The sequence below is a fragment of the Trichosurus vulpecula genome, chromosome 6 (assembly GCF_011100635.1).
Source record: "Trichosurus vulpecula isolate mTriVul1 chromosome 6, mTriVul1.pri, whole genome shotgun sequence".
In the NCBI taxonomy this organism is placed as follows: Eukaryota; Metazoa; Chordata; class Mammalia; order Diprotodontia; family Phalangeridae; genus Trichosurus; species Trichosurus vulpecula.
This window is the reverse complement of record NC_050578.1, coordinates 253,168,189-253,185,427: the sequence shown is the minus strand read 5'-3', so window position 1 is coordinate 253,185,427 and position 17,239 is coordinate 253,168,189.

The following is a 17,239-nucleotide window of genomic DNA, read 5'->3' as shown; positions in this document are numbered from 1 at the left end:
GTTCAGATATTAGATATCAGAAAATAGTGGGTGACAAATAATTTTAAGGTTTTGCACATGAGAAACAAAGTACTATATCTACATGGCCTAGAGTACCACAGAAAATATTCCCTTCTGTGTTTATCAAAGACTAGTGATCTAAGACCCTTTCAGGGGGTCTGTGAAGTCAATATTATTTTTATATTACCTCTAAGATGTTTTGATTTCTAAAAGGATAAATATCAATAGATGTGACCCACATTAAAATGCTCTTGAGGTTGCTCAATATATATTTTTAAAAATTTGAACAGTTTCTAGGTGAATATGTTTGAGAAAGATTGAAGTGATGGGAGTGAAAGGTAAGATTTAATTGGAGAGAAAAGGGATAGACATACATCTTGGGATTCTGATTAGGGATGGCACTTGGAATAATGAAAATAAATTTGGAAATATCTTGCCAAGTAGCATTATTAATTATTTTTTGCCACCTAACTGTCATATATTTTGTCATCCAATATACAATATTTTATTTCTATGGTCACAGAGCAAAAAATGTGCCCTCAGTTGATCAGGGAAGGTGAGTGGTGGCACATATTACAGTAGAAGAGGAAGCCACTATCTAGTACTTGCTATTTTTAATGATTATTCTTGCAGATTGTATGTTGACACATCTGTATGCTTCCTAGATACAACAAATGCTATTTATGCTCTTTAAATTCAGCACCTTTTAAGTCTTGGCAGCTAGGTATTACAATGGATAGAGCCCTGAGCCTGGAGTCTGGATGACCTGAGTTCAAATTTGGCCTCAGATATTTGCTAGCTGTGTGAGCATAAATAAGTCATTTGATCTCTTTTTGTCTTAGTTTTCTCAGCTGTAAAATGGGGTAATAGCACCTATCTTATAGAATTGTTATGAGGATCTAATGAGATAATATTTGCAAAGTGTCTGGCACATAGTAGGTGCTATATAAACATATTTATTTCCTTCTCTTTCCTTTTTGAACCCTGGCATAATGCCTTACCAGCCCACCAGAGTTATGGCTTTAATAGTGATTCCCTTCATCTCTTACAATGAACAGTTATTTAGTTGTCCATAGTCACTAAAGAGAACGCAGATTCTTCTCATTATTGAAGTATATGTTAATGAAGGATCCATTTTCACATGAGAATTAAATGGCTGTTTCCCAAGTGGGATACAATGCTAGGGAGATGAACTTTTATGAGACACATTTGTCTCTACATCCTTACATTAAATACCCTCTAAGGAAAGCATACTATGGAGTCAAGCTGAATAAGATGGGAAATTCCACTTAATGAAATCAGAGCTTCATAAAATAGCTTTATTCTTGTGAAATCTAAGACAAGTCTAAACAAGCCAGTTTGGATGAATGTTTTTTTTTTAAAAACTAGTTATACCACAAAACAAAAACACAAAGATTTCTAAATGTGAGCAGGGGGTATGTTACTAGTAATTAAACAATACACATTCAGTCCAATTTTTTGGAACAATCTTTAAAGACAGTGACCTTTTTATTTGTGTTTGAATCACATTTGAATCATATTTGAGTTTAAATCCTATCTTTGCTCCTTACTATCTGTGAGACCACACATATATCAATTAACTTCTCCAGGCCTCACTTGCTTGATTGGTAACATGAGGGGTTTGATCTAGATAGACTCTAAAGTTATGTGTAGCTTTAAATCTGTGATTCTAATTTATTCATTCCTGAATGCCATTCAAAAATATGAGGAATGACAACCACAAAATGGAGGCATATTAGAAGTGGAGCATGGAAAAGATAAATGATCATCATTCAAGATGTGAGAATATTTTCATACGGATCAGAGATTTAGAGTTGCAAGGGAGTGGTTTATGAGACCAAAGACAGATCAAGTCCAACTAATTCATTCCCTATATGTGGAAACAGGACTAGGGAGGTTAAGGGATTTGTTCCAAATTACACAGGAGTAAATAGTAAGGCTGGGATGGGAAGCAAAGTATAAATATTCTCACATTCTTACAAGCAGGAAATCTTTATTTTCATCAGTGATTTCTTATACCTAGCAATGGAATGTCAGGGATAAAGAATCTAGGCATTTTCTCATTGTATTTGCCTGATCTCAAGTTGCTTTTTTAGAATGGTTGTAGATATTCAGAGCTCAGCCAACATCTTTGCTGACTTTTCCATGCCACCTCCAATGTGGAATATAAGTATTTTTGGTCACCTTTGCCAAGTCTATGGAGAACAGTAAGGAACATAATTAGGAGAGAGGTAGAATGCCTGTTTTTGTGCAAAGAGATGATGGGAGCTGACCTTGGTGCTGAGATGCTAGAAAATTGGAAGACTTGCATTGTTATGGTAAGTATGTGTGTTTTGACAGCATCTGAGAAGAAAGCAAAGTATAAAGGGATTGTAGAAGCTGTAAATCAATGCAGCAATGGTATCATGGTGCTTAACTGTGGATATAATTTTCCTGAATAGTGACTGTAAAATGTAAGAATGTGTATTTTTATTTTCATCTGTGGTAAGTTTTGTAGTTTAGTTGCCGGTAATCACTTTTACTCTGAAGCAGTTTTTATCAGTGCAGAATAATCAGTGATTAGATAGATGACAGATATAGATATACATACATGTGTATATGCATTCAAGTATAGATACATATGATATATGTTTATATTTAAACATACATCTATAAAAGTAAAATGTATGGGCATAAAATGATTCTATTTATATACACATATCTGCATATGAATATGTGTGCTTAGTGGTGTGGCACATGAAATCAATACCACAGAAGATAATGGGAGGTAGCATGATTTCATGGATAGATGAAGAGCTGTGTTCAACTCCTGCCTCTGATACATATAGATTGCTTATGGGATCAAGTCATCTTAACTCTCAGTGCCCTACAGGACTAAGTTCATAAGTTAGAGGACAGGTAATGATCTTCATTGAAAGAGGAATTTTGTCCCCCAAAAGATTCTTATGCCAAAAAATAACAGTCCACACCACAGTCCGGTAATAGCAGAGCTTAGTCATAGGCATAGCTAGGCTTATCTCTAGGTTTCTATTCTTAAAGGGAGACCCTAAATGAAATGATATAGACTTAACACTCTAAACATAGGGAAAATAAGAACCATTGAGTTTAAATGACTAAACCAAGGTCACACAGCTAGTGATGGTCAACCAAGGGACCAATAGCTTTGTCTCCTGATTCTTAGACCACTGATTTTTCTATTACTCCAATTTGAAAGCCAAAGTATCTAATAGCTTGGAGTACAAGGTATTAATGTTAAATTATGCTCTTCATAATAGCTCTCTCATAGGTTTTAAAAATAGCAAATCTAAGATTCAGACATAAAATATATTATGATCACATGGAATCTGAGGTCAGAAGATAGTGTGTTTAACAATACTCTATAAAGAGTGTCATGAAGCTTGGATTCAAGAAGTAACATATCTGAAAATTTAATAACAATAATAAACATAGTAACAAAAATTATCCAGCAAATAAAGCATGCTGTAGTGAATAGAGAACCAGGTAAAGAAATAAAAGTACCTAGGTCTAGAGCTTTCTCTGACCTGTACTTGCTCTGTGACTCCATGAAAGTCACAGAAAAGATTCTCAATGACTCTAGACATCTAAGATTATAAATTGCAAACAAAATCCTGTTCAACATCAAAGGAGTTTCCTTGTAAGACAGCCATCTATGTTGACAGAATAATAGATCTCAGTCAACTCTCCACCCCAAGTTAGCAATCTGGGCCTCTAGAGACGGGGTTGGAAACCTGTGGCCTCAGGGCCACCTATGATCCTCTAAATCTACAAATGAAGCCCTTTGACTAAATCCAAACTTCACTGAACAAATCCCCTTAATAAAATTATTTGTTCTGTAAAGCTTGGACTCAGTCAAAAGGGCACACTCAAGGACCTACAAGGCCACATGAGGCCTTGAGACCACAGGTTCCCCACCCCTGCTCTAGACTATACTGGCTATCAATATGTTCACCAACTCTAGAAAGCCTTGTTCTCCATTTCAGTAACAAACTCTTAAAGCTTTATCTCACACACACACACACACACACACACACACACACACACACACACAAACAAACAACAACAGCAAGAACTATGCCATATACATTTGAATCCTTTGAAGTTTTGAAAAAAACAATGGTGTTAATCCAAAAGATTGACTGGTGTTGTAACAAGCCACGGTAAGGATGGCTAGAATCCAGAGATGAGATACAATCATCCAAATAAGAAAATCAGGAAAGGTAGATCCATGGAGAAGTAAAAGATGATAAAATCCAGACAGGTTGACAGCCAACAGTAATGAGGTAAATAGATAATAAATTGCTGGCATAGTTGACTTAACTAGCATGGAGCACATGATATCTGGGATATCTGTCAGAAGGAAATAGATAATCTAAGTAGTCAGAATTAGGGGCCAGAATTTGAAAGTGGGTATTGCATAGGCCCAGGAGGTATATAGAGCATAGTTGAATAATGATGCTATTCATAGCCATTGTTCTCTTTTCTTTAGGAATCTATAGAGTTCTGGGCAACAGGATGTTTGATGATAGTAGGGTGAAGGCTGAAGGCATATAAGCTTGTAAATTTCCTAGAGAAAAAAAGCAGAGTGATTTATGAGACCCATGAAATACATCACAAAATGTTTAGCTCAGTTACAAACATGGAAATCCATCAATACACCTTTTATGTTTAGAATATTTTGATAAAAGTTGAATGTCCATCCATGTGGATCCTCCTTTTAATGGTGCACAACTGCCATCTGCTACTTGTCATTCTTGGATACTCTTGTCAATATTTTTAAAGGGGAGGGGCAGTGATTTCAGCATTCCTGATTTAGAAATTACTCTGATGATATGGACAAAAAACTCCTTTTTGTTGCTATTATTAGAATACTCAGGGATAATGAAAGATTGAAGATTTTATCCATAAGTACACAGCTAGAATGTGTCCCAAGTCAAGGATTGAATCCAGGTCATCCTGCCCTCTGACTATTATGCCATATCACCTCTTACTCTTGCCTATTGTCCCCTCTAATAGGGTTTGCCTAACTTGAAAGGGGATTTCCTGTAGAGCTCCTGATTACCAAAGCAGGAGAGACACCATCTATCTGTTATCCTTAACTCTTGGTGCATGCTGGACCCTATTGCTTTTTTGTTTGTGATTCACTTTGATAGTGTTTTACACTACTCAGTTCTTCATTGGTGATTTCCTTCAGCTTATTAAGACTCAACATCAGTGAGTTGAGAATCTACTCCTTAATAGCAACCCTAAAGTCATAAGATACAAACACTCCCATAAGGTTTACCATGGATTATCCTTCCTGAGAATATTTGACCTCACCCTGACATAATGCCGTGAAGACATCACAACTCTTCTGAGAGAAAGGTAGAGGGAAAGCAAAGAAAATACTTGTTACTAGTTGATCCTCTTTGGTCAAAGTGGACAGAGTAACATTTCTACCAATTAATTCTGAAAGAGAATTAAAGAGCCATTATCTTATCGATCAATCCCTCTTTCTGGAAAAGAGAAATGCCAAGAAGTTACTTTCTTTTCCACTTTTGCCTACAAAAGACAGGCTGAGTACAATATAGCTATCCCTTTGGATAATTGTATCTAGCTAACATATTTCTTGTTTGCATCCAGGCTTCCCAGACTCTTATGATCTTAATTCTACACTCTAAGGTTTAGTTCTGAAAGTCAGAGGGAGTATTTGATTTCATGAGCTTAATCAGTTTTGAATCAAGTGGGACTTGCCCAGTTGATAAGAGAAATCTACCTCCTAAATCCACTCACATCCCTTCTCTTGAGGACAGTTTGATAAAATAAAACTTTTCTACTGCAGTTTGGTGAGGGAGTGTCAAGCTATTAAGCCCACCCCTTATTTTGAACAGCTAAAAGAAAACTTTTTCAGATCATGATTTTAGTATTGCCAATAATGGTGAAATAATAGAGTGCCAAAGGAGTCTGACAGCAGGTCAGAAACCAGGCATTCATGTAAACAACTGGTGAAAAAAATGATGGACTGGACCAGATTCGAAGTGAATCCATGGAGTATATGCCTGAAACTTGAATGAAATTAAAACTTATAAACCATCTAACAATTAACATTTAGAAGTTTGGTTAGTCATAAGAAGGCAATGATGCTAAGAGAAGTAAAATATTTCTCCCATAATGGAAGAAAAATTAAGTTAATCTACCATAAAGTAGTGATTCTTTTCAGCATGCCTTTCCAATCTTCTTCATGATGGTGGTCTATGGGCTAAACCTCAGAAAAGGGTTCTAGCCCTTGTATTCTAGATGTTTTATATCCACATAATGAACAAGAGAAATCAATGGCTAGAGCTTTAGCCCTCTGAATCAATTAAATATCAAGGATAGTTACAATACTTTTTAAGGAAAAATACTAGCCAAACTTGCATGGGTTGGAGGAGGGGTTCAGATATTGCTCTCATCAGACAGGAAAATGGGCCAAAAGGTAGTCAGGTCCCAAAGACAGGCCTGGGAGTTTAGGTGAAGGACAACAGATCTTGATACAATTTTCAATGGATAATAGCAAGATTTTTATCTTTTCCCTCAGAACTAGCTATTTCTCCACTTCTGATATAGAGAGAATTTCATTAAAGTTTTTATATCAAATTTCTTCTTTACTAACCTTTATATCTGTACTTTTATTCAAAGACCACAACACCCTGCCTGGGAACTCCAGTAGTATGCACACAAATAGCGCCATAAGAACGACCCCAAATCTTGTTTCCTGTTCAAATACATAGTTGGTTGTTGTCTGTTTTTGAAGACAACAAAATGACATCACTGAAGATACTTGATCACACTAAACTAGAAAAATGTGAATGATTCAGCCATCGAACTTTGTTTCTCTTCTTTTCATGTATAAAGTATAATTGTCCTCTATGTCCCTTTCACAGGATCATAGTTTTTGAGCTGGAAAGAAAGTTGGAGGCAAAGCCAAATTATTTAAATGGCCTCTGCAAAATAGTTGCTCACACAACTTCTCCAAACTATTTTGTCACTCTCTTCAGTTTCTCCCCTCCTCAGTGTCAGCTACCAACAGGGACGGAGGAACTTTATCAATTAGGCCCATCATGTTTGCAGGATATGAGTGTGTGTGTGTGTGTGCGCGCGCGCGCGTGCGCGTGCACGTACAAACAGAAAAAAGGGAATGGGCCTCGATTGCTGCTACTACCAGCTGTCGTTGAAAATTCATGGTTATATTTATCCTGTTTGTTCCTCTCTCTAAATAGGTTCTTTGGGATCTTTCATTTGCTGCCATAAAGTCCAGATAGACAGAACTGGATTTTTCTAATAGAAAAAAATGGTCATGTATGATATCTTAGAGCATCTGAAATTGAGAAAGATTTTCATTAGATTGATTTGATGGAATGAGCTCATTTATCCCTAATTATGTCAGCACTTTAGAGTGTCTGCTTCTTCTGACAGAGCATTTTTCCTCCCTTTATTCAAAACCCAGCTCACTTGTAGACCTCCTTCCTCCACAAAACATCTTAACCTTGATGTGTTAAAGAGTTGATAGAACCATGATCCTATCACTGTTAATATTCTTTATATTAGAGTGCCTCAAAATCTATCTGTACCCTTTTAAACTGATAGGATCATAGGATTTAATCTTAGGATTTAAGTGATAGCAGTTATCACTACAATAGATACCTATAGATAGAAGCATTCTTAGAGGCCCTCAATTAAACCAACAAATTCCACAGATCAGTGAACTGAGGCCAAGAGAAGATAAAGGCAAACATCCAAAAAAAAGTTAATGGCTCGTGATCACACAAGTAAAAAGTGGAAGTGACTGGATTTGAATCCAAGTTTTCTCTATGCAAATTCGGCATTCTTTTCATTTCACCCTGCTGGCTATTGCCTATGTTTTCTATTCATATCTGCTTAATTCTAGTGCTGCATTTGAGCTGTCCATCTATCATTGAATCTCACTTCCTGAATGGTTTGCTATTTGTTTGTTTTTTTTCAGTCATATTTTCATGAACAATATGCCTCATAACAATGCCCATCCCAAGTGACTCTTTGTGGCTTTTCCTAAATCTTTTGCTGTATCTCCAAACATTATGATGACAGCAAATTATATATCAGTTATTTTGTGTTCTTGATGTATACTGGCTCATTTTCTTTCTAGTCATAAATTAATTGATTGAAAGAGACAATAAGAAAGGAGGTATAGGGCAGTAGATAAGTCACAATAAATGAAAGGAGATAAGACTCAGGAATAACATTTATTTAACCCTAAGCCCTTGTAAGATGAAATAGTCACACATATGATCTTCAAATAAAATTAGCTAGCTAAAGTGGGTAAAAATACTGGTACCTAAATTCACCTAGGGAAATATAGATAGATTTATATAGAAATAAATTAGATAATAAATGAAGTAAGGAGAGAAGAAAAAAGGAAAGGGGAAAAACAGAGCCAATGAAACAATAAAAATATAGAGAAAGCAATAAAAGTTATTTCAGAAGGGGGGAAAGACTAGGAAGCCAATGCTGATACTATGTTAAATATAATGTGTGTGTATGTGACAAAAGAGTTCAAAAATATCAAATTTTGATGTAGATTTTCCCTGCTCCCCTTGCCTCTGCTTTCATTGTATATGACTGTTCATATTTATATTTTTCTAGTTTATAATTTAAAATTAAATAATAAAAATGTCTTGGTAGTTATTCCTCACTTGTGATATTCCACCTTTCTCCTATAACACATCCATGCTTCCTGAATTATGTACACATCATCCAAACTCCCCTAGTCATCCATTCTCATTATGACAATGCACTTCTTCTCCATCTCTGTCTTCTACAAATCATTCCCCTGATTACCTCCACATGCAGCTTAGAAGCTGCCTCTTTATTAGTACTATCTACCTTTTGAAATTAATATATGTTAATTTGTATTTTCTTTTTTATACAAAAGGTGTGTCCCTTTAATAGATTGTAAGCTTTCTGGGCACAAGGATTATTGTTTCTTCTTTCTTTGTTCTATCCTTATCATGTAGCATGATCCTTGAAACAGAGTACTTGAATAATAAATATATTTGAACTGGATTGAATTGCTGAGATACTGTATTTTGATACACTCCCATGGGCTTCCTTTTCTATTATTTTCTGAATGATTACCATGACTTTTAATGTTTACCGAGTCACTTGCAAACCTCTAACCTGGGAGAAGAGAGAACCCCATCTTCCTCACTCCCTCTTAGAAAGAGTCTCATATTTTGGGATGTCCAAAGTGCAGCCCACAATAATATGAAGGTATCATTACCTGGTCAGGTTTGCAACAATCTGCAGACATATTTTCAGCGGATGTAAAACATCATTGTTTCATTAATTTAGCTACTTAGATTTGTGGTGAGATATTTATGGGGAAGAGATTAAGGGGGCAGATTAAGGGGACTAGCCTGGGACCTGCAATAATATCATTTTAGTCAGTCTGGCAAAATCCCTATGCTACTAGAAGAGACACTTGTCTTAGGGGTGATTTGAAGCCTATCATGAGGTGCAGGAGGGAGCATGACAAGACAAGTTAATTGAAATATTGTATCTAACAAATTGGCATCTGAATGGACACCTCCCAGCCATGTTCATTTATGCCTAGGCTGTCACTCCACCTGTGTTGCCGCAAACTAGGCCTCAAATTGGTAGTCTGGGACAAATGAGCACAAAGAGGGAATATTGGGCTAACAGGTATGGGTAGTCAGGTACAGGAGATATCAGCTGGTATGTAGATTCATCGTTACTGGAAGTCATTGAAGGTTTCGGGTAATCGCTGAATGATCCACAGTAATGAATATTGTAGGAGGGTGCCATTATTCCAGGTAGTAGGTATACTAGGGGGACTTTGAGCTCTCTTTCAACATCAGTATCCCAGGAATCTCCAGTTCTGTGATTCCAACAATCCTTGATAAACAGCAAATAGTTATTAAATGCTTAGTATGTGTTAGACACTGTGCTAACACTTAAAATAGAAAGTCAGAAATAGTCCCTATTCTCAAGGAGCTTACATTCTAATGGGTTAACAACATACAAATATCTAGGTGCATGTAAGAATGGGAATATGAAATGGAAAATAATCTAAGAGGAGAAGGGGTCGCTGAGAAAGGTCTTCCAAAGTAGATGGAATGGGAGGTGAGTGTTTAAGGAATCTAGAGAAATGAGAAGTTAAAGAAGGAAGGGCCTTCTAAGAATGGAGACAGCCAATGAAAAGGTACAGAGATAGATTATGGTCATATTTTAAGAACTGCAAGTAGGTCAGTATAGCTGTATCATACAACGTCTAAAAGACATTATAGAGTAAGAATACTGTAAAGATAGGAAGGGACCAAGAAACTAACAGCTTTCAAGGTGAGAGAAGTTAGATTTGATCCTGAAGGTAATAGGGAGCCTTTGTAAATCACTGAGCAGAGGGAGTAACATAGTTAGATCCACCTTTTGGAAAAAATCCTCTTGATAATTAAGTAGAGGTTACATTAGAATGAATAGAGAAAAGGAAACCAGCTGCAGCCTATTGCAACAGACTGTGGTTGTGGCTATGTTAGTAGCTAGAAAGGGACATATATGAGAGATGATAGAAAAGTAGAAATGACCAGATTTTGCAATAGGTTGAAAATGCAGGGTGAGAGTGAGGATTAACAGTTGACACGGAGCTTATAATTGAAAGGATAGTTTTGCTCTTGACATCAAATTCCAAAATTAAAATTTTATTAGATTGAGAAAAGAGTAGAAAGAGTTGTGAATACAAAGTCCAAGGACAAACATCACACTTCTACAGGACTATCTAGGACTATCTGTATGATTTTGGTCAAGACCTATAAATGTTCTAGTCCTAAGACTTCTCAAATGGAAAGTGAGCAGGTGTGCTTCAGGGAGGAAAGGAAAATGGGTAAACCAAGTAAGATTGTTGACCATCGCAAAATGTTAAAGTTGGAAAAAAACCACAGAGTCTATATAGTCCAATTGTCTTACTATCCCCCCAAAATCTGTATTATCACCATCCTGACCAGTAGTCATCCAACATTTTGAATACCTCCACTGGGGACAAAATGATTACTTTTCAAGTCAGATGCTATAAGAGACACTCGCTAGCTGCCGAGTTTTGAAATTATTTAACCAATCTCGTACTCAGTTTTACTATCACTGAGATGGGGAACATGGGGAGCACCATAGTTGGCAGGGTTGTTGAGAGACTCAAATGGGATACAGCACTTAAATGTGCTTTCAAACTTTAGTTGCTATATCAACGATCATTGTTATTATCTCTAAAATAAATTGTATTGCTAGATGATCTATAAGATTCTATAAAACTTCTTACTGAATTTCACTGATGTAAGGGAACTTCAAGACTACTTTCTCAAACAAATAGATGAAAAACAAATGTTTTCTACAACATATATGACAAAAATTAAACCAGCTTTGGTTTGAAGCCCTTCTGTAAAGGTAAACACATTGCAAGAGATAATTAAGGGATAATTCTAATTGTAAGAAATATTTTCTTTGAAATCAAATCCATATTTTACTTTTTTTTTTAATTGTGTAAGTTTGAAAGGGCTAACTTGGCCTCTCAATTTCTCTTGCCTCATAGTAGCATAATTGAAAACAAAGTAATGACTTTAGAGATCATCTATCTCAACCTGCTCATTTTAGAGTTGAAGAAACTGAGGGATAGAATGTTTCAACACTTGTCCAACATCCTCCAAACAGTAATGAAAATTGGGATTCAAAGCTTGGTCCTTGAACTCCATATCCAAAATTATTTCTACTGTTTTCTAAACTATAGTTTAGATTTAATATCGAGAGGAAAATCCCTAACAACTAGAGTGAACTTGTACCCATTGCTCTAGGTTCTACCTAATCTTTCTACCTGAGGGTCATTCACATACAGACAACTATAATGTCCCAGTAATGACTGAAATTTTAACAAAAGGGTAAACTGAGGCAGATCTATGAAAACAATAACATTTATTAGCAGGGACATGCCACCTGTCAATAAATGGATCCTTGGCTTGCCTCCATTAATGCCAAAGATCCTGAGCAAAATGATAGTTCTCCTTATATAGGTTTAGGGAAGTACATAAGAAAGAACAGAATAGTGTAGATGACATAAATTTAAGGGCAACATGACTGATTACAGAGCTAAGGGGGCAGGGAACAACATGACTGGTTGTAAATTTGCTATTGGGGCCTAGTAACAACCCCAGCCCTACACACCACCAAATTTTTATCTCATGAGACTAAGAAGTGTTCTTTGTTTAAGTCCAGTGCAAAATAGTGGACCAGACTTTTGGACAGCAACCAGACTTCCTTGAAGGAAAGCTTGGTGGAATAAGATATTAAGCCCAGATTCTCTTGCTTTCTCATATTTTCTCCAAGGTCAGTTAAATTCCTTGAGGCAAGAAGACATGGAATATTAAACATAACCCAATATGGGCCAGCTAAACTCTTAACTAAATTCAGAGACAAAGAGCCATGATTTAAGCAGCTACAGGACTGAAGCAGTGACAGGGCAAAATCATTTATTTGTAAATAGGATGAAAAGGAAAATGATACAGGATCAGTTTTGATCCTCTCCCCTGTAAGGTTGCTTTTCTTTTTTTAACTTTTAACATTTTTAACATGCATGAGATTAATGCTAAGACACAGAAAATTCCTCTTTCCCAAATTCTAGTCAGTTTGACAACTGGTTCACTGATGAAAAATAGAAAATTTATCTCAAGTAGAAATGAACAAATTCCAAGCTCACCTGTTTTCCAGGAGTAACAAAGAAGCATACTTAAAATCATAATCCCTGCCCCAAATTCCTCCCCACCACAAACTACTTTCCTCAAGACATAAAAATAATTTTGTCTTTTCAAAAATATTTTGTTGACATTTTCCATTTCTTATATTACAATAGTGTCCCATGTATGCTCATCCCTTTCACCTCCAGAAGAGTCATCCTGTAAGACAAATAATTGTTTGACTTTTAGAGAGAGAACAAAATCAGCATAACTGATACATTAAGAAACTCCAAAAACTTGCAGTGTGCAATATTTGTGGACCTATCATCTCTATCAAGGGTTATGGTAGAAGTGTCTTCTCATATATCTTCATTTGAGTCCTGCTTGTTCTTTATAATTTTGTTATATTTATTTTTGATTCTTTGATGTGTCATTTTTCTTTCTATCTGTGTCTTTTGGAAATCAGCTTCTTCATTCTTGCGTTTTCTAAGTTCACATAGTCTATTAAACATATTCTGTCACTTATCTGTGGACTGTCAATATATCTTATGCTGATCCCCTTCTAGTATGCAGTACATTGCCTGAATATTTCAAAATAAGACAAATTTCCCCCTGCTTCTAGAATAAGGTACATACATCACAATATAGGATAAAAGATCATATATGGGCATCAGGGGCTCTTTCCCTCTGGAGGAAGTTTTCAGGCAAATGTATGGTCATGATCTGGGGTTTCTTCATTCTCATCCAATACCAGGTCAACTGTCAGAATATTTTTCTTCTTGGAGTAGAGGCCAATGGAAAATATAAGCCAGAGAAGCTCTAGAAAGAATCTGATGAATATGTAGATGTGGTATCTAGTATCTATATCACAAAACCTTATGTCTCCTGCCTCATAATCCAAGATGAACCTTACTTTGTAGAGCTTCCCTCTCAAGTGAATACTGGTCCTAAGCATGGTATAGACCAGGGTTTCTTAAACTTTTTCCACTCATGACCCCTTTTTGTGTTTCAGCAGCCTTTGTTGGTGGTGTATCACCCGAGAGTATGAACAATGCAAAGTGTGCATGCTTTGTGCTCAAAACCAAGGCTGCAGTGAGGTTGTGGATGCAACACAGACAAGCATTGCTAGAAACACCTCAGATTCATTACACAACTAATTTTTAATAAATTTTTGGTTGTCGGGCATTCAGAAATCTTTTCCTGTTGCCAAATTTTGTGACTCCTAATATAGGGTTGCAACCCATAGTTTAATAAGCACTAGTGTAGATTGTAGACCATATAGTTATTTTGTTTTTCACTCAGAAGATAGTATCCAGTAGGAGACAGGGGGAATCTTTCCAACTCTACTCACAGAGGTCTTATAAAGAAGAACATCCCAAGCACAACCATTTCCTACTGTCACCTGCCCGATAATGTCTCCTAGACATGAAGTTCTGAGTGGCTAGCGCAGCATCAAATAGATCAAATCTCTCCACAGTACAATGCAACTTCTTGCATGCATCTCTTTCTCTCATTGTTTTCATATATGTGGAAAAGATGATTCCAGGATGGGCAATTTCAGAATCCAGACTTATTTCTTTGTGGGATTTTGTCTTGATCATTTTTCTCTGATTCATTTTCCTTTTCAAGTGAGGTTTAAGCAATTTGAAGGACTATGCAACGATCACCCAGTTGTTGATTGGGCCAGAGATTCTTCACAACAGAAATTCTCTGGCATTCAATACAATTAAAACTGTCCCCAGAAGCCCCACGAAATTTCTGGAAGGTATAATTTTTGCAGAAATTGTGATTACATCCTATATATATATATATAGTACATGTGAAGAAATCTACACAGATGGGATACTCACTCTTCTGAAATACTCTGAGATTTTAGGCCATGAGGTAGAAGTCTGTGTGGGTTCTGAAGATACCATAGAACTTACAAGAGAGTGTTCTGTAATGATTCAAGGAACCTGTTCCTAAGAATTGTGAAAGCAAAATCAATGGCTTATATAGCAGGAGGAAAAGACCAGGAGGAAAAAAATGAATTGATGGTCTTTCCAAACCAGGAAAATAAAGGAAAGTTCATAGGGAATACAAATAAAAGTATAGAATAAATTTTGGTGTCCCTGATTTGAGCATTTCCCTGTGTTTGTGGCTCTAGGTCAGTTTCTCTATTTCTTTAAAAAAAATTTTAATTTTCAGTTCCACATTCTCTGACTCTCCCATCACTACCATTGAAAAAGCAAAGAAGCCCTTTTTATCTTCTTCTCAGACTGTTCACCCTTCCCCTTTTCTCCATTCCCCTCCACTCCTGCCCCTCTCCCTTCCCCTCCCTTTTCCCCTTCTTTCCCATCCCATTCTTCCCTCCATCCTTTCTCCTACCTCCCTTCCCCGGCCTAGACAATGCAGTGGTGGAGACAGCGGAGGAGGCCACGGAGCCCGCTGAGGCGGACATCACAGGGCTGTGACAGGACATGTTCTCCAAAATGGCCATGTACCCAACGGGCGAGTTGACAGCTACCAGTGAAGACTATAAACTTCTGGAAAATATGAACAAACTGACCAGCTTGAAGTATCTAGAAATGAAAGATATTGCAGTAAACATAAGTAGAAACCTAAAGGACTTAAACCAGAAATATGCCGCACTTCAGCCTTATCTGGATCAGATCACTCTAATTGAGGAGCTAGTAGCAGCTCTTGAGCAAGCAGCTTACAAAGTTGGATGCATATTGAAAGAAACTAGAAGCAAAGTACAAGAAGTTAGAGAGGCGATGAAAATATTCTTTAGCACAAAGACTTTTAACTACAAGAATGTTTTATAAGAGCTGAAATAAGTGGGATGGAACTTATCACTATGCTTCAATTCCTAAAAAGAAGCAGTGCTGCTGATTCAAGGAGAATCCCAGCCCCCACCTCTGGTTGGATGTGTAACTCTGGCCACCCCCACCCCTGCCATGTTTTCCTAAACCTGTACCCCCCAACCTCATCTTATCACGTGCTTCGTTGTGTGCCCTGGACCAAGGCTCAGAAATCAGGATCAACCCTGTCTAGAGCAGACACAGAGGAGAGACTCTCGCCTCCCTGTCTCCTCCCTCCCTCTCCCCTAGGCCCACCCACACCCACCCCTTTCACAACCTGTTCTTGAACTTAAATAATAAATGCCAACATATGAAAAAAAGAAAAAGCAAGGAAAACAAAATTACAAATATGGATAACTAAGTAAACAAATTCCCACATTGCTTACCTTTCAAAAAAATAGAACTAGATTTTTTTCCCCAAAAGCAGTGGTCTGACAAAGTTATTCCTCTACTTGATAAACTGCTGTATCTCTCTATTACTTCAATGATCTTATATGAACGGATTGGATACACGGGGTATGTGAGGATAGTTGTCATGGGTGTCACTATAGTTCTGAATGGGAGTATGATACTGCCCTTCACATTAATTTCCAAAAGTAAAACATTATAATATGAACTCCTCTGACTTTTAAACACTTTTAAAACCTGGCCCAAACTTACCTTTCCAGCTTCCTCACACTTTCCTCCCTTTCATGTGTACCGTGGTCCAGACAAGTTGATGTTTTTTTTTTCTGTACTATGTAAAATGAATTTCATGTCTCACCTCTATGCTTTTGCTGTGGAAGTGCACCATGCCTGGATATTACGATCTTCTCAAATATCCAGTTTCCTTCAAGGCTTAAATCAAAAAACTACCTTCTGTGTAATACTTTCTGGGATCCCATAAGGTGATCATGCATTTACTTCTCAAATTACCTTGTATTTATTTTTGCATTTAGATATGTATATATGTGTAGCCAGAATGGACTTTGTTTTCTTTGAATGACTCAGCTCGCCTCCTTGAGCTTCCCTGGACGCTGGGGCTTGCTCTTCCGGGGCAGGACCAGAGCTTCCTGTGTGATGAGTCGTGGCGCTGGCTGAGGGGAGGTGTGTTAACATGGTCTACACTGGGGGAAGGGCCAAGTCAAGAACCAATCGGCCCTGGTCGTTCAGGCGGCGCTTGATGATGTCAAAAACTCTATAAGAGGGGAGAGGACAGCTTGAAGATCCTCCTTTCCTTTTCCGGTTGGAGCCAGAGATGCCTACAGCCGAAGCTGAGCTGCCGGTAGCAGAGCTGACTAGAGGCTAGTGGGTAATCTTCTTACCGTAGAGGGGAAGCATGTATACGATTTTGCCTTATACCATCTCGCTTCTCTGCGGCCTTTTGGTTACCCTTGTAAGGCGGACTTATTGGGCCTGGAAGCTTTTGATGAAAATATCAAAATGGGGACGCTGGTTTGTGGGCTTGTTATTGTGGAGTGTAAATACATGCTTTAGTTCTCCTGCCTTCTGCCTAGAGAATTCCTTATATCCTGCGGTTCCGGACCTTTTAGGCACATATGAGATTCTCTTTGAAATCATAAATTCTGCCTTCCTAATATAATATGTAAATATAGAATATATGCATATATGTACATTGTATTATATGTA